Raw genomic sequence first — 24191 nt, 5'->3', positions numbered from 1 at the left:
GGGCGGTGGGAGGTGGGGCGTGCTTGCACAGACGTAAGGGAAGTGATCCTGCAAGTTTCCCAAGGACAGGGGAATGCCTCCCCCACTCCCTTCCTCCCCCCCCCCCCCCCCCCGCCCACCTCCCCCACAGTAAAACAACCACAACCTGCTTGCCATAGCGGGAGCTCCGGCTGTGGTGCAGAACTGCGCGGAGAGGAGAGTGTGGCCGTATTTGTCCCGGGGCTCTCTGTGAGCTGTTGGGGCCGGGGCTTTGTGTCCTCACTAGACTCGTGCGTCTAAAAAGGCATCAGGGGCTACCAAAGAGACTGCAAGGGCCAGGGCCTTTCAACCAGAGAATGCCCACATGACTCTTCACCAAACCCTGACCTGCCATAATCCCATCACGGTAGGAGGTCCCAGAGGTTGTCTCCTTTGATCTTTATACCTAGTTTGAGGAAAGAGTCCTGAGTGTTTTATGGGCTGATTCTGTGGGATATATTATCACACCTTCTGAAGCTGGAAAAGAAAAATGAGGCTGTTAATACTTGGATCTAAAATAAAATAAACAAACATCCTTAGGACTTTCCTAATGTCATTTCTGATGAAACCTTTATTGTGTGTTTCTTGTGTTTGTAATTATTTCAAGTTCTGAATATGTTATTCTGTCCCCTGATTTTCCATAGCTTTACCCCATCGTACTTGGATGTTCTTACTCTGTCTTAATGCAGGTCATACAGCACTTATTTATTCCCTTGTGATCTGAAACAGATCAGTTGCTTAATTTTCATTTTAAATGTCGTCAAAGGGCAACTTTGGTGCACGAGGCCGGTTTCAGTTTCCCATAAGTCTCTGCCAATATTCCCATCTGTTGTACACATTCACTGCTACAATGAGAGTAGTAGTTTACAGGGGCCCGGATTATGATATTTTAATAATATAGAGCCCTTTGTTGATATAAATGCTGCATGCAAATTGGAATAAAATATTAAAGCCACAATTTTGGCTCTACTTGTCAGTGCAAGAAAAGATTGAACCTGTCTCACCAAGTAAACATGAGCCTTCATTGGAGATTTAATATTTCTTTGCATCTCATGTCGTTGAGCCCCCATTTTAAGAGTGAAGAAATTGAGGCCTAGGACCGCCCTTTGGTGATCAAATTGAGAGTCAACCGGAGGTCTCCTGACTCTCGCTCTGGTACATTGTTTTTCCTATTCCATGCTGTCCCTTTTAATGTATACTTTCCTAGCATCAAGGATGTGATCTCCAAGCAGAATTTCCCAAAACCTGACTCCAGTGTGCCCCAGTGAGAATTCTAAAACAGTTTACCCAGCGCAATCAAGGGATACAGTTCCTGTCAGCAGGGATGATAGTGTTGGCAACTTTGCAGTGGGTGCCACGTGGTGCTGCCGTGGAAGGCGGGACGGGCGCCTACTCTGCGTTGCCACAGGTTTGTACCACGTCCATGAATTGCCTTTTCAGATGATGCTGCTTCCTTCATGTGCCATAACCAGCCACCTGCCCCTACCTTCTCATCCCTCCAGTCCACCTACCACCCCCGCTAGGATTAATCTTCTGAAAAACACGGTTTTGACTGTGTCTCTCCTGTGACCAAACACCTCCCCACTACCCCTAGATTAAAGCTCCAAGCTCCTCAGCGGGTCCGCTACGTCCCACCGGCCAGACCAGTGTCCTTCCTGTCTCCAGAACAGGCCATGTTTATTCCCAGTCCTCCTTGTTCCTGCCCTTTCTCCCTTCTGTGGTTCAGCCCTTCGTACCCTGTGGGGGCCAGGCCAGGCCCACTAGTCTGGCTGTCCTAGGCTGGGCTGCAGGCTGGCCGTGCCCTCCTCTCTCAACACCCGATCCCCAGTGTGTGAGCCTGACCATCCTTGCTGCATCACTACCGTGGCTTCTGGTCTCTGAAGCTCGGCCGTGAGCTCCTGAAGAACAAGTTCTTAAACTTTCTCAGTCCTCTGTGATCCTGGAGTCTCAGGAATTATTCCACAGAGCACTAGGCCAACAACAACAACAAAAAAAAGGTAGTTCCATTTATTAAGTAGTTAGGACCAAACAACTTAATAAGTAGTTATGTCCTAACAATTTAGTAGCCATTTAAAAGAAGTAACTGCACATAAATTGAAAGAAAATATAATCATTTTATTCTGAAATAACCATAGTTATTTGCTAACAGGCTGTGTCCTCCTGTTGGGCACTGCATAGCTTCCCAGCCCTTGGATTCAGACAGGACACTGCCACATTCCTTTCCTGTTCTATGTGGATTGTCACACAATACTTGCTCTTCTAAAATGACTGCCAAAAACCCAGTTTTGCAAAACTGAGACCATCAAAAGGAATGCAACTCAAACTAATGTTGAAGCTGTGATCCACCTTGATCTAGTAGTTGTGCAGTGCCACACAGATGTTGGGTATCATGTAGTTTCCCTCAAAAATTTAAAATAGCCCATGGTGCAGGTTCACTGCACTGCCCCAGGTTCCTTGGCACACAGTTTGGGAGCCACAGCTCTGGAGCACAAGTGTAATATCATAGCTGTCTTGTATGTTCCCCAAGGCACATTGGGTAACACAGTCCTCATAAAAGGCAGTTGCCTGGCAGGGAGACGCCATGATCACCAAGGTGGTTTTCCCTGGGTGAGGCTCATCCATTGCACTCTGAATGTGCTGACCCCCGCGATTTCCCCAAATGTGGGAAACTCAATTGCATAATTTGTGGTAGTGGGGAATTGCGTTTGAGCTTTCCTCTTAAAAAAAAAAAAAAAAAAGAAGGAAGGAAAGAAAGAACAAGAAGATGTAGTCAGTAAATACTTTATAAGCATCTTAATCCCTGATCGCCTGATTGGCCACAAATGCCACAACTTTAGCAACATGCTGAGTTCCCTGACATGGAAATAATTCTAATAAAATCCATGTGAACATATTTTAGGGATGCCATAAAGGAAATTTATGTACTGAGTAGAGGTTAGTTTAGATGAAATTTTAATTCCCTTCCAATGCTAAGGTTCTTTAATTCAGTAGCGACACGCCTAGGACGAATATGAGCACAGCTGTGTGACAGTGGTGAGGAAGTGACAGTGTCTCAAACCTCCATGCCAAACATAAAGATATCTGAATTCCAGCATGCTGAATTGGTGTGGGGGAAGGAGGTGGAGACATAAAACTGCTCTTCCCTTAATTAATAAGCTAGATTAATTGATAAATCTTCTTTTCGATTGCCACAAACATTGACCATATAGCAGGACAGCAAGAAAACCACAGTACATTCCAAAAAAGTCGAAATAGCACAAAAAGTATCTGATCACTATACAACTAAAAAATACAAATTAAAAAATTAAAATCTAGAAAATTCTACCACTTGGGAAATTTAAAAACTCCTCTTGGGTCAGCAGGGAAATCAAAACCAAAATTCTATGTAGAAAATGATGTGGAAGTTCTTACACAGAAAATTTTTTTGAGTGCAGCTAAATTCACCAACTTAAGTTTTTATACGAATAGCAGAAATGAATGAAAATGATAGAAATTATGCATCAACTTAAGAAATTATAAAAAGAGCAAGACAATTAACTCAAGTACAGCAGAAGGAAAGCTTAGAAAAGTACCTAACACATAGTGAGCACTTAATAGATATTAGCTGCTGTTATTATTTGTCAAAAAGATTGAGGCTGGGCGTGGTGGCTCACACCTGTAATCCTAACACTCTGGGAGGCCGAGGCGGGAGGATCACTCTAGGTCAGAAGTTTGAGACCAACCTGAGCAAGAGCAAAACCCCGTCTCTACTAAAAGTAGAAAGAAATTATCTGGACAACTAAAAATATATATAGAAAAAAATTAGCTGGGCATGGTGGCGCATGCCTGTAGTCCCAGCTACTCAGGAGGCTGAGGCAGGAGGATCACTTAAGCCTAGGAGTTTGAGGTTGCTGTGAGCTAGGCTGATGCCACGGCACTCTAGCCCGGGCAAGAGAGTGACTGTCTCAAAAAAAAAAAAAAAAAAAAAAGAAAGAAAAGATTGAAGAGTTTCTAGTTGAGTGATACAGAAAAATCTCTAAGATACAGTGTTACATTTATTATAAAAAACACTGTTCATTTTTGAGACAGTGGGGAAATTTGAATATAAACTCCACATTAGATCATATCATCTAATATATTAGATGATATTAATAATTTTCATAGGTTGTGATTATATAACAGAAGGTCTTTATTCTCAGGGGATATATGCTGATGTATTCCGAAGTTAAATATCATGATGTCTTCAATATACTTTTCAATAGTTCAGGAAAAATGTGAACATATTAGGAGAGAAATGTAGCAAAATGTTATTAATTAGTATATTTAGATGAATACTGTGGTGTGCTCATTCAAGTTCTCTCTGTTTGAAACTTTTCAAAAGAAATATTATTACCAAAAACAACCAAGGTGTGTTTTCTAAAATCATGTACATGTGTGTTTATGTATACATATGCTTGTATGTGCATTAACTGTCTCTGAAAGGACACACTAGAAATCGAGGACAGTAGTTGCTACTGGGGAGAACTGGTTGGCTGGACTCAGGACTGGGAGGGAGACTTAGCTTTCCAATCTTGTACTATATGCTTATGTTTTCATCTTTTAAAAATATCATTAAAATTTTTTTCTTTTAATGTTACACTCTGCATCCCAGGCTCAGTTTCACTGTGGCACCATAATTGCATGAATGAAATCAGAAGGCCTGGGGGCGAGGACATCAACTAGGAAATGCCTTCTCTCAGGGCGGATTTCTTGGATGGTTCTTTCTGACTGCTCGGCTCTGCTGTTGGTCCTGCTGAGACCAGCTGCCTGCCCCGGTGTCCCACCCCAGGACGGAGCAGCCCTTTGGCCCTGGCTCTGTGGAGGTTTCATGAGGGCGTTTTTACAGCTGGTTGAAGGCGGTGGGTATGTGGGATGGTCCTCAGAAAAAAAAAGGTGCGGGCTTTATGTTTTCACTGTGACTCAGACACGTGGGAGAGTATTTCTGTGGAATATTCTTAATTAATAACTTGTTTACCCTGACACCAGAGGGAGTCCCCGGTGTTGGAGTTAGAATTCAGAGCAAGAGGCTCCTGATCTCGAGGTTTCTTCTGACGAGGACCGGAACTGATAGTCTCTTGGATATGGCTAGTGGGCTGAAGGGCCTTACCTTGAGGGAGCCACCTCCCACTTTGCAAATGAAGACACTGAGGTCAGGGAGGTCCGGTGACTTGGCTAAACCCCACAGCTAGTAACCATGTGTCCCGTGAGCTGTACAACATGTGGGCCTGAGAACCCACAGAGATTCGGGGCTCTGGGCTTCTGCAGGTGTTGGACTCCTTGACAGCTGGGCAGTTGGCGTGTGGCAGAGCTGCTTGCTTGCTCAGAAAAGGGCACCGTGCTGGTTAAAGCTGGCGGGAGGGGATGACAAAGGAGGGAGTATTCACTAAAAACCGTATCTCGTCCATGCGTGACCTGGCAGGGAACCCAGTTCACGTCCCACCAAAAGGAGACTGGCAAACTCATGGGAGGTTTCATCCTTTGCCTAAAGCACCTAGCCCTGGAGATTTTACACAGAACCACCACTCAACCAAAAGTGTGCAGTGAGGTGCTTAGCTGAAGCGCCGTCCCCAGAAGGTCCCCTTCCAGATGGCGCGTCCTCCCTCTCTCCCCTACCTTCTGACTTGGGCGCTTACCAGGACTGCACAGGCCTTGATACGCTTGCTGCCTCTGTGATCTCCCTGGACAATCTGTAGTCTTGTTTCTGTATTTTGAAGCTTTACATAGTGGTGCCAAGTTGTACAGATCCTCCACAACTTGCTTTTTCCCACTCAGAGTATGTTTTTGAGATTTATCCACATTGCTGTGTGTAACTGTAGCTCAGCACAGGATGGTGTTTTATAGTACACATGTTTGAAAAGCCATTCATTCTTCTGTTGAAAGACATTTACATTCTTTCCCAGCTTTTGATGGTGTAAATAATGCTCCAGCCAACACCCCTGTGCTGGCTGCTTGTATGGGTCATGCACAGCCTGGAGTGTTTGAGAACCTTTCCTTTGCTCACTCTCCCTGTATTTTAATTTGATCAACATATTGAACAAATGATTGGGTTTCTTCTGCTTCAGGAGTTTATGACTCGTAAAAGTGGCATTTATCTGAGAGACAGAACATCAGTTTATTTCAGGGCTTTTAATCTGGACAGTGATACATTAAAGTCATCTGGGAATTTTTTCCCCCCAAAATAAACTCAAGACTTTTCCTCAGACCTGTTGAGCTTAAAATTTCTTGGGAGGAAGGAAAACTCCTTTTGTGACCAACACCCTGCACTAATTTACTACCCCAACTGCAGTTTTGGCAAGCTACACTCTGCAAAGCTGAGGGTGCAAGGCACGTCTCTCCCGTGACCACATCTCACTAGACTTGGGGTGCAGCTCCCTAGAGAGCAGGCAGGCCCTGTGAGAGGGAAGGCGCTTCAGGAGAGGAGCCATTGTGAACATCAGACACTACCATGGTGCAGTCTTGGCCTGCTCGTGGGGATGTTTGACTCCCTTGTATATCACCCCTTTTAGGCACCTATATTTTTTTTTCATTTTTTCATTTTCTTGCTAATTTTCTTTGTATCACTACAGTTTTAGCATATGTTCTGCCGAGGTAAGCACAGGCACCTGTAATTTATGGAAGGTTAGGAGGATGTTTGTATTAATACTTCTCCCTTCTGTGTTGGAAAATCCTTATCCTCTAACCACAGCCACTAGGGCAATCACGTATTCCAGTACCGTGTTAGATACAGGGGTTACAGCCATGCCTTCAGTAAGATTGCATTTTAGTGCTAAAGGCTGCAGATGCATGTATTTATAACTGAAGAAGTTAAATAGGTGCCATTAGAAACATATCAGTGCCAAAGAGGGAATGATTCCAGTTTGGGAATGAAGAAGACTTCACAGAAGAGGAGCTATGTGACATGTATCAAGAGCTAGTGGGGGCCGGGCACGGTGGCTCACGCCTGTAATCGTAGCACTCTGGGAGGCCGAGGCGGGAGGATCGCTCAAGGTCAGGAGTTTGAGACCAGCCTGAGCAAGAGCGAGACCCCATCTCTACTAAAAATAGAAAGAAATTATCTGGCTAACTAAAAATATATGTATGGAAAAAATTAGCTGGGCCTGGTGGCGCATGCCTGTAGTCCCAGCTACTCGGGAGGCTGAGGCAGTAGGATTGCTTGAGCCCAGGAGTTTGAGGTTGCTGTGAGCTAGGCTGACGCCATGGCACTCACTCTAGCCCGGGCAACAAAGCGAGACTCTGTCTCAAAAAAAAAAAAAAAAAAAAAAAAGAAGCTAGTGGGTTTTTTTTTTACTTCAGAATATTACAGGGGTATAAATGTTTAGGTTACATATATTGCCTTTGCCCCACCCAAGTCAGAGCTACAAGCGTGTCCATCCCCAGATGGTGCACACTGCACCTATTGTGTGTATACACCCATCCCCTCCTGCCCTCTCCCACCTGCCCAAAACCCAGTGAATGTTACTGCTATACCAATTTGATGGTGAATATATGTCGTACTTGTTTTTCCATCCTTGTGATACTTCACTTAGTAGAATGGGCTTCAGCTCTGTCTAGGATAATACAAGAGTGTCTGGTTCACCATTGTGTTTTGTGGCTGAGTAGAACTCCATGGTATACATATACCACATTTTATTAATCCGCTCATGTATTGATGGGCACTTGGGTTGTTTCCACATCTTTGCAATTGTGAATTGTGCTGCTATAAACATTCTAGTGCAGATAGTTGTCTTTTTTATAGAATGTCTTTTTTCCTTTGGGTAGATGCCCACTAATGGGATTGCTAGATCAAATGGTAATTCTACTTTTAGTTCTTTGAGGTATCTCCACGTTACTTTCCATAGAGGTGTTGTACTAGTTTGCAGTTCTACCAGCAGTGTATGAGTGTTCCTACCGCTCCACATCCATGCCACCGTTTGTTGTTTGGGGACTTTATTTTTATTTTTTTTTTTTTAGACAGAGTCTCACTCTGTTGCCTGGGCTAGAGTGCTGTGGTGTCAGCCTAGCTCACAGCAACCTCAAATTCCTGGGCTTAAGCAATCCTTCTGCCTCAGCCTCCCGAGTAGCTTGGGACTACAGGCCTGTGCCACCATGCCCAGCTAATTTTTTTTTCTATATATATATTTTTAGTTGTCCAGATAATTTCTTTCTATTTTTAATAGAGACGGGGTCTCGCCCTTGCTCAGGCTGGTCTCAAACTCCTGATCTTGAGCGATCCTCCAGCCTCGGCCTCCCAGAATGCCCAACCGGGACTTTTTGATAAAAGCCATTCTCATTGGAGTTAAGTGATATCTCTTTGTGGTTTTGATTTGCATTTCCCTGATGATTAGAGATGTTGAGCATTTGTTCATATGTTTGTTAGCCATAAGTCTGTCTTCTTTTAAAAATTTTCTGTTCATGTTCTTTGTCCACTTTTTAATGGGGTTGTTTGGGTTTTTTCTTGCTGATTTTCCTGAGTTCCATATAGATTCTAGTTATCAGCCCTTTATTCGATGTGTAGCATGCGAATATTTTCTCCCATTCTGTAGGTTGTCTGCTCTCGTGACAGTTTCCTTGGCTGTGCAGGAGCTTTTTAATTTGATCAGATCCCATTTATTTATTTATTTATTTGTTGTGATTGCCTTTGGGGTCTTCTTCATGAATTATTTCCCTAGGCCGAGGCCTATAAGAGTTTTTCCAACATTTTCTTCTAGAATTCTTGTGCTTTCATGCCTTAGGTTTAAGTCTGTTATCCATCGTGAGTTAATTTTTGTGAGAGGTGAGAGGTGTGGATCCTGTTTCAGTCTTCTACATGTGGTTATCCAATTTTCCCAGGACCATTTATTAGTAAGGTATATGTTCTTGTCTGCTTTGTCAAAGATCAGGTGGCTATATGAGGATGGTTTTATATCTGGTTTCTTGGTTCTGTTCCATTGGACTATGTCTCTGTTCTTGTGCATGGTACTGACCATGCTGTTTTACTTACTATAGCCTTGTAGTATAGCTTGAAGTCTGATAAATTGATGCTAGTGGGATTTTAACAGAGAAGATGAGCAACGAGAATAGCAGGTACAAAGGCACTGATTTGACGTTTTTCAGGTACTTGGAGAGTAGGGCGCAGGTAGGAGGATGCCAAGAGATGAAACTAGGAAGGCAGGTGGGTTGGGGCCAGGCTGGGGAGCATTTTGAGTGGATATAATCCTGAAGGTGCCAGGGAACCACGGAATCATGTGAGGCAAAGGAGAGAGACAGTAGGAGCTATTAGAAAAATGCCTTTGGCAGCTGGGAAAGAGCGAGCAGGAAGCCTGATCAACAGACAGGAGGAGGGCAGTAGCACGGGAGAAAAGTACGGAGGGGATGAATGTGAAGGAAGCTGCACTGTCAGGAGTGAGCAAAATGCTTCTCAGTAGACAGAGGGCAGCTTTTTCTGTTTCTACTCATTTTGTCAGCCTGTGGTCAGACGAAAAGTAAATAGCAGAAAGATTTGTATCAATACTTAGGGTTGGAAAAACAAAATGTAGTGTAATGTGGAAATAATTACATCAACATCTAAATAAGCACAAGAGTTTGAGGCATATGAATGAAAGAAATGAGCATCAATTAAAAATGTTAGAGTCATCCCATATGTCTTAACTTTCCCATGTTGACTTCTGCACATGCTGAAGTCAAGAAATTAGAGGAGTCCTCCATATCTGGGATCAGAGAGCCAGCATTTAGTGCCCTGCTCTGCCTCCTGGCTATCTGGGAGATGTTGTGAAAGCCACTTGGCCTTTCTAGACTGCAGCCCCTTCTATTACAACAGTATAGAAGATCTATTGCCCCAGGATCCGTTCCAGACCTAACATCCTACAGGTTCAGCTGACAGCACTTTAGGCCTGTGCCCTGGAGCCTGTCTTTCTGGATACCACTCGCCTTTTTCTTCCCCAAGAAAGAGAACTGCTTACTGATTTCTGCAAACCATTTCCTTAGGTCACATGATTCAGTTCTAAATACGATCCATTGGGAATCTTTGCGACTGCATTGGTTTAAGGGCAAGAAAGTGTCTAAAGATTCTTCAAGCAAGTGGTGGTGTACTTGGCCTTACCTTTTGGCCAATGAGCCAGTATAAAGAGCTATTGAACTCGGTGGACTGGTCATGATTTCATTGGCATTCAAGTGTGGAATTGGGGAAGGTATGTACTTGCTCCACAGGCTGCCCTGCCCTTAAAGAGTATAGTGGTGTTATAGGCATGACGAGATAGGGGTTTCTCAGGCTGCAGCTGCCTGCTCACCTTGTTTCCATCTCTTTGAGTCAAGGTTTGACTTTCAATTATGAAGGTGCAGAACCTTGGTTTTGTCAGAGTATGCAGAGTTGATTTATATGAACTTCGTAGAGAAAAACAGAACTGTGATGGGATCTTTGGTCAACACATTCTACATGGAAAGCCAATTTCGTCATCATGGATCAGAGCAAGTTGAATGATCTTAACTACCTGTGTGCCCTCTTCACTGTAGAAATATAACTGCCAGAGGAGGTAACTACATCTCCAAAATCTAGTCAGTGGAGCTTCTGGGACAAATGGCTGTTTCCAGATCTGGACTGTTATCTTTTTATGCCAAAAAACAAATTAAACTCTCAAAACTAAGGGATCATGCCTGAAGGACACAGGACCAGGGCAATCAGGCAAGAAAAAGAAACAAAAAATATCTGTATTGGAAAGGAAAAAGTAAAACTGTCTGTGATCCTATATATAGGAAATCCTAGGGATTCCACAAAAGAACTATTAGAATTAATAAATGAGCTCAGCAAGGTGGTAGGCTACAAGATCAAACTTCAAAAATCAATTGTATTCCTGTACACTGAAATGAACAATCTAAAAATGAAACTAAAAAAGCAATTTCATATGTAATAGCATCAAAAAGGATAAAGTACGGAAGAATAAATTCAACAAAAGAAGTATAAGACCTGTATGCCAAAAACTACAATACGTTGAAAGAACTCAAAGAAGACATAAATAAATGGAAGACATGTACGTGGATTGGAAGGATTAATATTACCAAGATGGCAACATTTCCCCAAATTGTTCTACGGATTCAACATATGCCCTATCAAAATTCCAGCTGGGCATGGTGGCTCACACCTGTAATCTCAGCACTTTGGAAGTGCAGGGCGGTAGAATAGCTTGAGCTCAGGAGATGAGACTGGCCTGGGCAACATAATGAAATCCAATCTCTACAAAAAAAATTTTAAAAATTATCCAGACGTGGTGGCATACGCCTGTAGTCCTAGCTACTCCAGAGGCTGAGGCAGGAGGATCGCCGGAGCCCAGGAGTTCGAGGTTACAGTGAGCTATGATCATGCCACGATACTCCAGTCTGGGCAACAGAGTGAGACCCTGTCTCGAAAAACAAAACAAACCAAAACACTAGCCTAGCTACCCTTTTCATAGAAATTGACAAGCTGACTTTAAAGTTTATATGGAAATGCAAGGGGCTCAGAATAGCCAAAACCATCTTGAAAAGGAACAAAGTTGGATCACTTTCAATTACTTCCTGATTTTAAAATTTATTATGAAGCTACAGTAATTTGTTTTTTTTTTTTTTTTTGAGACAGAGTCTCACTCTGTTGCCCAGGCTAGAGTGAGTGCCGTGGCGTCAGCCTAGCTCACAGCAACCTCAAACTCCTGAGCTCAAGCGATCCTCCTGCCTCAGCCTCCCGAGTAGCTGGGACTACAGGCATGCACCACCATGCCCGGCTAATTTTTTCTATATATATTTTTAGCTGTCCATATAATTTCTATTTTTAGTAGAGATGGGGTCTTGCTCTTGCTCAGGCTGGTCTCGAACTCCTGAGCTCAAACGATCCGCCCACCTCGGCCTCCCAGAGTGCTAGGATTACGCGTGAGCCACCGCGCCCGGCCTATTATGAAGCTACAGTAATTTGTATAGTGTGGTAACTGTGAAGACATATAGATCAATGAATTAGAATTGAGAGTCCAGAGATAAACCCACATATCTATGACCAACTGATTTTTGACAAAGATGATAAGACAGTTTAATGGGTAAAGAATGGTCTTTTCAGCAAATGGTGCTAGGACAATTCAATATGTATAGTAGCATGAAGTTGAACCCCTACTTCATACCATTCACAAAAATTAACTTAAAATGGATCAAAAATCTGAGTTAAGAGCTAAGACTATAAAACTCTTAGAAGGAAACATAGGTATAAATCTTCATGATCTGGACTAGGTAATGATTTCTTAGATACGACACCACAAGCAACAAAAGAAAAGAAAATGGATAAATTGAACATCATCAAAATTAAAGCTTTTGTTCTTTGGCATCAAGAAAGTGAAACGAGGCCGGGTGTGGTGGCTCACGCCTGTAATCCTAGCACTCTGGGAGGCCGAGGCGGGTGGATCGCTCAAGGTCAGGAGTTCGAGACCAGCCTGAGCAAGAGCGAGACCCCCGTCTCTACCAAAAATAGAAAGAAATTATATGGACATCTAAAAATATATATATATATATATAGAAAAATTAGCCGGGCATGGTGGCGCATGCCTGTAGTCCCAGCTACTCCGGAGGCTGAGGCAGGAGGATCGCTTGAGCCCAGGAGTTTGAGGTTGCTGTGAGCTAGGCTGACGCCACGGCACTCACTCTAGCCTGGGCAACAAAGTGAGACTCTGTCTCAAAAAAAAAAAAAAAAAAAAAAAAGAAAGTGAAACGACAATGGGAAAAAATATTTGCAAATTATGTGTCTGATAAGGGATGATATTAAGAATATATAAAGAACTCTTACAACTTATTAATAGAAAGACAGCCCAATTAAAAAATGGGCAAAAGATTTGAATAGACTTCAAAGAAGAAACACAAATGGCCAATAGTCATAAACAAAGAATCAAAAAGCATAATTATTTTTGGACTTCTTTATGATGACACTGGAAACCAGAAATCACAGGAACAATGATTTCAAACCATGAAGGAAAATTACTCAATATTTCTAATCTACAATTCTGTATCCAGCCATACCGTTAATTGAGTATGGAAGTAGACTAAGGATATTTTCAGATACACAAGATCTCACAAAATTTACCTTCTGTTCATCCTGTTCAAACCAATGAAGGATGAACGCCAGAGAAACAAGAGTAAAGCAAGAGAGAGGAAGACATGAAATACAGGAAATGGGGGGGGGGTCCCACACAGGAGAGATTCAAGGAATCCTCAGAATAATAGTGATGGGGTGGCACTTGGGCCTGGAGCACCGAGGGCGGCCAGAACAGATGGGGTCAGGTCAGAAGGCTCCAGAACACCTTTTGTTAAGAAGATGAAATGCCTGAATACCTACTGTATCTGCAGATGCATTTGGAGATTTATGCAATTGGCAAAGAGTTTGGGATTAAATTATTGATAAGTACATAGAAACAAAGTAAAAAAAAAAAAAAAACAATAAAAAAGATAGTCATTAATTCCAGGGGAAAAAATGTTGTACAGGAAAGAAAAAGTAATCCTAGTATATTAATTACACAGCTCACCTACATACAGCAATGAGATAGTCATAGTAATGTCAACACTGAACATTGATCTAACCAAAATTATAATTATGTGAAAAGGAGGAAAGACAGGAAGGTAAGCGTTTGCTATTGTGGGGGTAAGGGAACACATAGCAGTCCGAGAGCTAAATCCCTAGTTACCAAACCAAAATGGGAAATATATATCATGTCTAAACCTGAAAAAAATCAAGAAGTCAAAAGGTAGCAATATAGACACATTGTTTTAACATACAGAGGTAAATATTTAAAAAGTACCAAGTAAGTCTCTATGGAGCACTGAAGGTGGGGGCCTGCTGATTTGCCTAACAAGCTTTGGAATTATTTGGCTTTTTAAACTATGCTCATATATAACTTTAATCAAATGAAAACGTCTTAAAAAGAACAAAAGAAAACAAAAAAAGTGATATGAGAATGGGCAGTCTGGGTTTTTTAAGGATGAGTAGGAGTTCTGTAGGCCTAGGGAATGGAAGGCTGTGCTCACAGGTAGACAGAGCCAAGACCAGCAGGAAGCCGGGTAGAGCCTGGCTCTAAGGAAGCTTGAGATGTGGGGTATAGTCACACTGAGGAATGGGCTTTTCTCCCTTCAATGTCTATGTTGTCTAGAATTTAAGACATGGACCTTTTTGTCCATGTCTTAAATTCAGGTATCTACAGGTCCCCAAACCCCAGGGCCAGAAAAAGGACTTAGCAGACATTTGTGTGCCCTAGAGGCAGAGGGATGGAAGTTTTGGCAGGTGCTTAGGTGGCTAAGTGCTAGTTATAGGTCTTTTACAACCTTGTCACTTCCAACTGCCATCTGGAGGCATTCAGAGAGCTGGAAGATACCTAGTGAGGTGGTAAAATCTGGAGTTGATGCCTGGCTCTACTGTCTTTGTGTCTTAAGCAAAGTCACCTAACCCCTTTGAGAGTAAGATAGGGTCAATCATAATCGCAGGGGGAGTATAGGTATCAGGTAAAATAATTTATATGGGAATGCTTTGTAAATAGAAAATTCCTGTACAAATCTTGGTTTTAGTTGGTGAGTTTCCACATGTTTTGAGTTGGTCTTTCTACAAATGTACCTTCTTTCTCTGGTATGTTTATTACTATTGAGTCCATGTTGGTTTGTGTATTAATTAAGGTCTAGGCTAAGGTACTAAAACAGACCCCAAAATATAGTAGCTCAAACATGATAGAAATTTTTTTCTGCCTCATGTAACAGTCTACAGCTGTGTCACCCAATATGGTACCACTAGGCACATGTGGCTGTTTAAATTTAAATTGATTAAAATAAATAAAATAAAAAGCTCAGTTCCTCAGTTGTACTGGCCACCTTTCAAGTGCTCAGTGGTCACTTGGCTAGAGGCTACTGTATTGGACAGCACAGAGAGAGTATTTCCATCATCACAGAAAGTGCTGTAGGGCAGCCCTGATCAGGAGGAGTGGTCCAGATCCTGATGGGGGCTCTGCTCTACAAGGGCATCCACAGCCCTGAGTTCCTTAAATATTACTGTTCTGCCATTCCCAAGGTAAGGATTCATAGCAGTTTTTGTGCCATGGATCCCTCTGGTAGTATGACAAAAACCATGGACCACTTCACAGAGTAATGTTTTTTAATGTGGGAGATATTATAAAACACATAGCATTACACAGGAAATTAATTATGTTGAAATACAATTATCAAAGTATTTTTTTAAATCTCAAATTTGTGACATAGTAAAATGTGCTTTATTAATACTTCAAATAGTGATCTAGTGGCAATTCTAAGGGCTATTGTAATTTCAAAGTAGTAATGAGTATTGGTGATGTTTCAAAATAATCCATAACAAGTATATCTGTCATTTCTGTTGGTGACAGAGTCATGGATACTGCTAATACTGTGATTTGTTCCCTCCATTATAACTGAAGGAAATGCTAAATGTCAGATAGAGGTTAGTGAAAATAAAGTTACAAGTTGTTTCCCATCCAAGTTTACAGACCAATGAATTCCATTCATGGACCCCTTGGGGTTCAGAAGCCTGGCTGTATTGTCAAATACAGTGTTGTCAAAGCTGGCTCAGCAATTCCAATCCACACTCCAGATGTGGGAAGGAGGAACAAGAGGAAGTGGAGAGCAAGTGTTTCGCCTTTAAAGGACTCTCCCTGGAAGTTGCTCACATCCCATTGGCCAACAGTTAGTTGCTTGACCTCATAGAGTGTGAAGCACTCTGGGAAATGTAGTCTCTAGTTGGGCAGCCTCGTACCTTGCTGGTAAAACAAACAAAACTGGGGGAGTTCTATCAGTAAAAGGAAGAAGGGAAGCATAGCTATAAAGTTAAATAGCAGTCTCTACCACAGCTTGACTCATCACTATGGAATTGAAACAAAAAGTGTATTTTCAAAAATGTGCTGTTTACTCTCTGACACTTTGCACACCTTCAGGTCTACAGCAGATATCAACAGGAAGAGTTTCACTCTTCTTAGCTGTGGACAGGCCCCCATGCTGGTGCCAGTTCCTGAGGCACACAGTGCCTAAGGGATATAGCATATTTTGAACTAATATTCCCCAATTCTTTGCCTATAGTCACTGGCAACGTTGTTAGCATAGAGCCAACATTTTCATAAAGTGTGTTTGTCCCTTGCTTAAAGCAAACTCGGTACGCTGTGATCTGCACTTACGGAACTAATAACAAATCGGGTCTCTGCTCCTGTTTCTGATGACCAGTATTCTGTGTGCAAGAGAGCATGAGTGGAGGGACACAGGCTTTCTCCAAACAAACCGATCCCTTGAGCAAATGCCCTTTAAAGTTTAAAATAACACCCCAGCCCCAATTGTACAGGCCTTTAACTTTTCAGAGAGCTTTAAGTACCTTAACTCTTCTTATTTTATTAAAGCACCCAGGTCATGGGTCGTTAGTTTTTTTTCTTTCCAAGTTAGTTAAATAAACATGGCCAACTGCTTTTAGCTTAAAAACCTAGGGTTTGAAAAGCAGTATTTAGAGGCCAGCTTGATTGGCTGCTGCTGGCAGGAGGGAGGCAGAGCCGTTCCAAACCCAGACAGCACTTAAAGGGCCAGGCGCGCCCTTGTGCATGCGCATTTGTCTAAATCAGGGAGACATCTTTTCTGATGCAACATGAATGCTCAGTGTCTTTTTCTTTGAAGTGCCAGATTGTGGGCTCTTGAGGGGCAAACAGCAGGGTCTCCATAGCCCCCACAGAGCCTGCTGCAACTCCTTTGTCACAGGCATAGACATGTTTGCTGACAAATCGTTTCTATTTTATGAGCATTTATAATGGCCTTTTAAGTAAATGACATTTTAAAGTTTGCTGAATTAAGGGTGATTTTTCTTTAGTCTCAGGATCACAGTTGTTTGTTTATTTTGTTTTTTGGGGGGGGCCACCCCTCCCCCATCCATCTTTAATTTTAAAATATGATTCACTAGGAAAATATGATTCTGTTAATTGATTTCATTTGAAAGCCAACTTTTCAGGAACTTATTTCTGTCAAGTGAGATCCACTTGTAAGTATCATTTGGTGCCAGCACTCCAGTGTTCCCTGACTCAGTTGCTCCAGTGGTGTTTCAGATGTCTTCCCATAAAGCAGACAGCCAGCACCCCATACTTGTGAGGATTATTTACTCGGTCTTGTGATTCAGCCCAGGATCCTGATAGCGATCTTGGACAGATGATATAAATAGACTAGGATTTGCCGATGGCTATTTTTATAAGGGAAGCTTTCTAAGTTGATTTCTTTGAACCCAGAACGACTTCCTCTGGCTTTCCCTGTTTTCCTCCACCACCAGGGAGATCCTTTCTTAATTCTGCCTGCCTGTCTTCTGCCCCTCCCCCAGCCAGCTGGTGTCTGTAGAAATTACCAGGAAGGTACGTGCCTGACACAGAGTTGCCTGCAGTTGTATATCTTCTTCCCCTTTCAGGATCATCTTTCTCTCATCCGGCCCAACAATGGCACCTTCCCCGCCCCTCTGGCCACCACGAGCTCTGAGCTCCGGGGCTGGCTGCCTGGTCTGAAATAGATCTGCAGCAGCTCTCAAGCAGAACAATTCCCTGCATTCATACTTGAACCTATATTTCATAATATTACCTCTTGTTTGTCTCTGTAAGTTTGCCCCTGCACCAAGTTAAAAAAAAAAAAATCTCAAGTAGTGTTACTGCTGCTAAACCAGAGGGCCTCATTTGAGCACTCCTACTCTTCCTCCCCACCCCCAGCGATATGGACACTGGGTTGCTTGGTCAGGCCTTCTGGAAGGGTGTCCCATCCCACCCCATCTCCAAAGCTGTCCTCTCCCTCTTTGTGGCACACTCCTCCCTGCTCACATCTACCAGGATAACTCTGCTGTCAGGCGAGCCTTGCCTTGGAGGGCTGCCCTTTCCCCAGGTTCTCATGCTGAAAACACACCCTCTCAACGTGGAACAAAAAGTGGTTCTGCTCTCTTTTTCATCTAGTGTTTTTGGCCAAGGCTATTTTTGGGAGTCAGACCTCTAGGCTTGGGGGTAGAATTGATAGCTGAAATTGTAAATGTTTACATTGCTCAGTGATATGCCATTTGGAGCCTCAGCAGCCCTGGATAATTTGCTGGCATCTGTGGCTTCACCCACCCAGTGGCCTTGAGCGTCTCCTTAACTTTACAGCTGGCCTGCCTCTCAGAGGATCCGCCCAGCCTGAATGTGAGAGCTGTCTCACTTCCTGGACCAAATACTGGAAGGAAGACTCTGTTTTCGGTCCACCCCAGGGCCAAGGACCCCAGAACCTGTGCTGCAGCCTGACCAAGGAGACCATGAAACCAGGCCACCATTGATGTGCATCCATTCTCTGAGCTTTGGTTCTACCTTTGCACAGGATTCATGTTGTATCTCAGAGTCACTATGAAGATAAAATGAGATAATGTATTAGCAGTTGAAATGCCTTATGAAAGGCAGAGAGTGTGAGACAACAATAAAAATAGTAGCTGCCATTTTATAAGCATCTACTGGGTATAAGACACTGTGTTTAGTGTTCACGTGAACTGTCTCACCTAATCCTGGTGACTCTTTAAAATATTAGCATTGACTGTATTATAAGTAAGGGAAGTCAGCCTCAAAAAGATGAAATAATTGGCCCAGGATCATAAACCTAGAGAAACCGTGTAAGATAGGCCCTTTCCTTCAAAGGGTGTGTCAAGATTTGAGTCTGGGCCAGATGTGGTAGCTCATGCCTGTAATCCCAGCACTTTGGGAAGCCAAGGCAGGAGGATCGCTTGAGCCCAGGAGTTGAAGGTTACAGTGAGCTATGATTGTGCCACTGCACTCCAACCTGGGTGACAGTGAGACCCTGTCTTTATTTTAAAAAAAAATTTGAATCTGGCCAATGTGATTTTCAGGCCCACGTTCTCATCCATTAAGCAGATTTTTCCCTTCTCATTTCAAGATTTTTCAGAGAAGAATGATTAACTTTGGAGATGGGCCTTTGCAATTCATTTTCTTGGGATACCTATTTGACCTTCTGTTTTCAGATCAGTAGGAAATTTCCTGTGCTCAGACTTCATTCTCCTCTTCAGAAGGAAATTGGCTATTTTCCTACTGGGAGAGGGAGACATGAAGTGTGGCTGGCTGTTCCAGGAAACGCAGCCCACTCTTGTTACCTACACCGAACTGCCCCATGCACTGACTAATATTAGCCAACTCGACAGTGATTCTGTTGAGCAAGCCACTGGCTGTCAAGACGACTCAGGTTCGGAAAGTGGTCACTGCATTTCTGTTTCTGTCGTTGACGGTGGCCTGATACACATAGGGCATTTAGATGAGCTCTGCCTTCAGAAGCCTTCAGGCATGTGTGAGTGAATCAAGCCCTGGCTTAGCACATTGCTACCCACAAGGAGAATTAAAAATAGAAGTCTCGGTTCCTGTGAAGAACCATGATCCTGTTTGAAAAGGCAGGACAGCATCGTGACTAATATGTGTATATTTCACAGTATAGCATTAAGTGCATCAACGAAGAGAATTCAGAGCAGGGAGAGGTTGATGTGAGCTTTGGGGAAGCCTTCATGGAAGAGAAGAATCTGATCTGGGCGCTGGCATATGTGAGGAGAATGGTGAGAAAGAGAAGAATGTTGCAAAAAAGAAAAACAGCCAAGTATATCTGGTCCAGGTTTTAAAATGCTTTGTTCCTGAGAGGATTTGATACAGATTGAATTTTAGTTTTAATTCAAGAAAAGGTACATGATAAAACATGCCAGTCTTCCGTGTGCTAGTGTCTTAGCCGAGAGGCCGTGCTGGAGACTCGACTCGTCTGTCTTGACTGTGTGTTCACGAGACCCTGCGCCAGCGACAGCGAGAGGATCAGAAGTGGGTGTGAAGTGGTGGTGACTACAGGACATATGGCTGTGTGAAGACTCACAGAACTGTTCACATGTGCAGGGGGAAAAGTCAGTTTTACCATATGTAAATTTTAAAAATAATTTTTTTTTTTTTTTTTTTGAGACAGAGTCTCACTCTGTTGCCCGGGCTAGAGTGAGTGCCGTGGCTTCAGCCTAGCTCACAGCAACCTCAAACTCCTGGGCTCAAGCGATCCTCCTGCCTCAGCCTCCCGAGTAGCTGGGACTACAGGCATGCACCACCATGCCTGGCTAATTTTTTGTATATATATATTTTAGTTGTCCATATAATTTCTTTCTATTTTTAGTAGAGACGGGATCTCACTCTTGCTCAGGCTGGTCTCGAACTCCTGACCTCGAGCGATCCACCCGCCTCGGCCTCCCAGAGTGCTAGGATTACAGGCGTGAGCCATCGCGCCCGGCCTAAAAATAATTTTTTAAGTGTGTAAGATGGGCCTTTTCCTCAAAGAGCATCCTCACAGTTGAACGGGGCAATAAGACAGTCAGTTGTCTTGCCTGGCTAACGATGGCTCTAAACCACAAGAGAAGTTGAAAACAAAAGTGCTGTGGTGGCTTGAAGCCAGTATAGGACATTGCTGGCTGCAGGAAGCCTTGACTGTCTCGATGGTCAGGTAGAATGTGCGGAGCAGGAAGTGTGTTTTGGGAACAGCTCACAGTCCCTTTTTCTCCCCCTCACATGGCACATAGTTCCCAAGCTAATGTTTTGTTGAGCACCAACTCGGTGCCAGCCACTCCGTTAGGTTCTGGGGACTCTGAGGTGAAAAGAGTACATCCCCAGCTCACCAAAGAAGATATGCTGTTAGCAAATGAGCACACGAAAAGATGTTCAGCGTCATATGTCATTAGGGAATTGCAAATTAAAACAACAATGAACTATTAATACCACTATGCAGCTATGAGAATGGCCAAAATCAAAACACTGACACCAGATGTGGGCAGGGATGTGGCGCAGCAGGAGCCCTCGGTCACTGCCGGTGGGAATGCAGAATGGCACAGCCACTGTGGAAGGCGGTCTGGCCGTTCCTTACACAACCATACATACTCTTACCGTACAATCCAGAAGTTGCACTCCTTGAGGCTTATTATTCAAATGAGTTGAAAACTAACGTCCACTTAAAAACCTGCACTTGATGTTTATAGCAGGCTTATTCATAATTGGCAAAACTCGGAAGCAACCAAGGTTTCCTTCAGTAGGTGAATGGATAAACAAACTATGGAACATCCAGGCAATGAAATATCATTCCACAGTAAAAGGAAACGCGCTATCAAGCCGTGAAAAGACATGGAAAAACTTTAAGTGGAAGTTTTCACTTTATTAAGTGAAAGAGGCCGATCTGAAAAGGCTACATACTATATAATTCCAACAATATGACATTCCGGAAAAGGCAAAAGTATGGAGACAGTAGAAAGATCAGTGGTTGCCTGGGGCTGAGGGAAAGAGGGATGAATAGGCGGAGCACAGAGGACTTTTAGGGCAGTGAACTAAAAAAAAAAAAAAAAAATAGACTCGGTCCCTGTCCTTAAGGATCTCTGGTCCAGCTGGGGGCGACAGCCACACAGCCCTGCTGAGATGGAGGACATCCAAATTATGGGGGCTTCACTAGAGGCTTTTGAGAGGAAGAGGCACATCTGAGGTGTGGCTGGAAAGAGAAAGAAAAGGAGGACATTCCAAGCCACAGAAATGACATGGGGAAGGGACCAGAGGTGAGAGGAGGAGAAACCAGCTGTGACTGGGAAGCAGCTGAGCAGAGCTGGAGGGGCCAGGCGGTGAGGCGGAGGCTTTGCCGGCTGCACAAGGATGCTGCACGTCAGGAGCCTCTGTGGGCTGGGGGCAGCGGAGCGTTTGAGCAGGGTGGCGTGATCAGATTCCCGCCTCAGAAAGGTGGCCACGGCGTGGAGGACAGATTGGGGATGATCAGGCCGGCTCAAGGAGTCCTGGCCAGAGAAGGCAGTGGTCTGCAGAGAGCAGACTGGAAGTAGCGGATCGGAGCTCTATTGAGAAGATAGAACCCACAGGCCCTGGTGATTGGTGGATGGTGGTGGGTCGGGGAGAGAAAGGGGACCATGGTGCTTCCCTCAGACGGCTCGGTGGGGGAGCATTCACAAAGAGAAGGACAAGTCGCTGGAAGAGGAAGAGTAGGAAAAGGGAAATCAAGCTAGAAGGTTGATTAGAACCCTACTGTGAGGATATTAAATGCCAAGGTTAAGACTTTGTATTGAAAACCCGGGGCAGGCACAATCTCATTGCAAATCGCCGTTTGTTACTACTCTTTCGTTGCTACATCAGGCTCTGACCAGAACCTGGGAATTGTTGGATTCTAAAGTAGACATTTGACAGCCTTTGCATTCCCAAAGTGGCCCGTACTCAAACTGACAATTGGGGCTTACTGAAGCACAGAGAAAACTTGATACGAGCTGAAAAGCCAAGGTAGTTAATTAAGAGAATAACTTTCATTGAATTTTAAGAATTATTTCTTAAAGTATTGGATTTAAATGGTAAGGTAAACAATAGAATCAATCTTAATCTCTTTTGGCCCGAAGTTTTTCAGCTGGAAAATGAAGGAAAAAGACCTGTTGATCTCAGACTTCCCTTCCAGCTCTGCAATTCGAGTCTAATAAAATTTTTCATCAAGATTTTTTTTAAAAACCCTACTTATGTAAATAAAAAGAATACAGCAGCACTGTCCCTTATTGAGCTTCAGACTTTTTTAATCCCAAATTTCAATTTTGAAACTCCCACTTGCCAGATATCCCAGAGTGCAAATCCCCCGACCAGTAAGCGGTTATTATGTGAAAATACTGTAGCCTCTGAAGCTCTGACTTTGTCTTAAAAAAAAAAAAAAAAATTTTGTTTTTCCAGCCAGCAAAAGAAATAAGGTTTCAGGTTTACAGCAATGAGTTTCCTGATACTAAGAAAAACTAACAGCTGTCTTGTGCTGTGTAAGGCACCTGGGAACTAATATAATCCCCATTTTAATGATGAAGAGATAAATAGAGGAAGGTAATTTTTTCAGACCCTGTGTTTCCTTGGTAGCAGAATATTTCTGGATAGTGAATCTTACTCAGATTTTGTTCTGATGCTATTCTTAGAATTGTCTTGAAAACGAGGATGTCTGAAAAGCCACTATCTTCTTTTGTTTATTTACTCAGTAAACAAGTGGAGATGATACATCTACTTCCCTGGTATTTTGAGGGATATTTTGAGGATTAAAGAGCTATAATCCATATAAAGCTTTTGGCTTACAGCTTGGCAGTATTTGCTAACCAGTAGCTGTTTTGACTACTAATAGTGGCTGCCCGCCAGGAGTTCGAGACCAGTCTGGGTGCCATAGTGAGACCCCTGCAGTCTCTGCAAAAAGTAGAAAAATTAGCCGGGCGCGGTGGCACACGCCTGTTATCCTAGCTACTCAGGAGGCTGAGGCAGGAGTATCGTTTGAGCCCAGGAATTCAAGGCTACAGTGAGCTATGATTGGACCACTGCACTCCAGCCTAGGAGACAACAAGAAAAGACCCTGTCTCTAAAAAGAATAATAACAACAATAATAATAATGGCTGCTGTGCCAGGCATCACACCAAATGGCCTGGGGACATAGGGATGCAGAAGACACTGTGCTGGCCCAGGAGGAGCTCACAGACGGCAGAGGAAAGGGCCCAAAGCAAACAACAAGCGTGTGGCGAAGCAGGGTTTCTGCACATACGCTCCACACTTCTGAGCTTGCCCTTGACCTCTCGGCAGCCGTGTGACCACATGACAGACTTGGTCACGGACCTCGTTCTGTAGGCCTGGGCCTTGGCTTATCAGTAACCAACAATGTGTTTGCAAAGTGATTTTTCCCTCTTTAAAACATCAGCATTTAATAATAACAAAAAATAAGTCAGCATTATTAGGAAGCCACACCTTCCTCTACCTCACATTCTCCCATGTTCCTCCTTGAGAAGCAGGCCAGTTGGCTGTGAGTCGTCTGCACGGGGCCAACATTTTGCAAACAAATGAGCATTTCCTGGCGCTTAAGGCTGCCGTGTTAGCATAACGGGTAGCCATTGCTCCAGGCCACACATGGGGACTTGTGAGGGAGAACAGCAAAGTGGACGTGTGTAGCCTGTCCAGTTCCTGCTTCCCTTTCCATGACATGGGGATGATGGTAAAAATGCCTGCCTCGCGGCAATGTCGGAACAGTCCCCACGGGTGACAGAGCATGAGATGGTAGACGTGAAGCGTTTAAGAGCTGCAGGGCACTGAGCAGAAGTCAGCTGCCCTTAGTAGTCGCGAGCTGGGCAGGCCTGCACCTCGCAGAGCGAGAGC

The 24191-nt window shown here is 43.5% G+C and overlaps 1 protein-coding gene and 1 non-coding gene across 3 annotated transcripts in view; both read left to right on the top strand.

The window, feature by feature from the left end:
- The window catches only part of ATG7 (autophagy related 7), a 236153-nt gene that overhangs the window by 184412 nt on the left and 27550 nt on the right, over nucleotides 1–24191 (top strand). The gene's annotated exons all lie outside the window — the stretch shown is intronic.
- On the top strand, nucleotides 2576–2738 carry LOC138393321 (U1 spliceosomal RNA). The gene has a single exon (XR_011235146.1). It is a non-coding gene; the product is annotated as a U1 spliceosomal RNA (small nuclear RNA).

The sequence above is a fragment of the Eulemur rufifrons genome, chromosome 10, assembly GCF_041146395.1.
Source record: "Eulemur rufifrons isolate Redbay chromosome 10, OSU_ERuf_1, whole genome shotgun sequence".
Taxonomy (NCBI): Eukaryota; Metazoa; Chordata; class Mammalia; order Primates; family Lemuridae; genus Eulemur; species Eulemur rufifrons.
The sequence above is the reverse complement of the archived record's forward strand: the minus strand, read 5'-3'. Positions and strand labels throughout refer to the sequence as shown.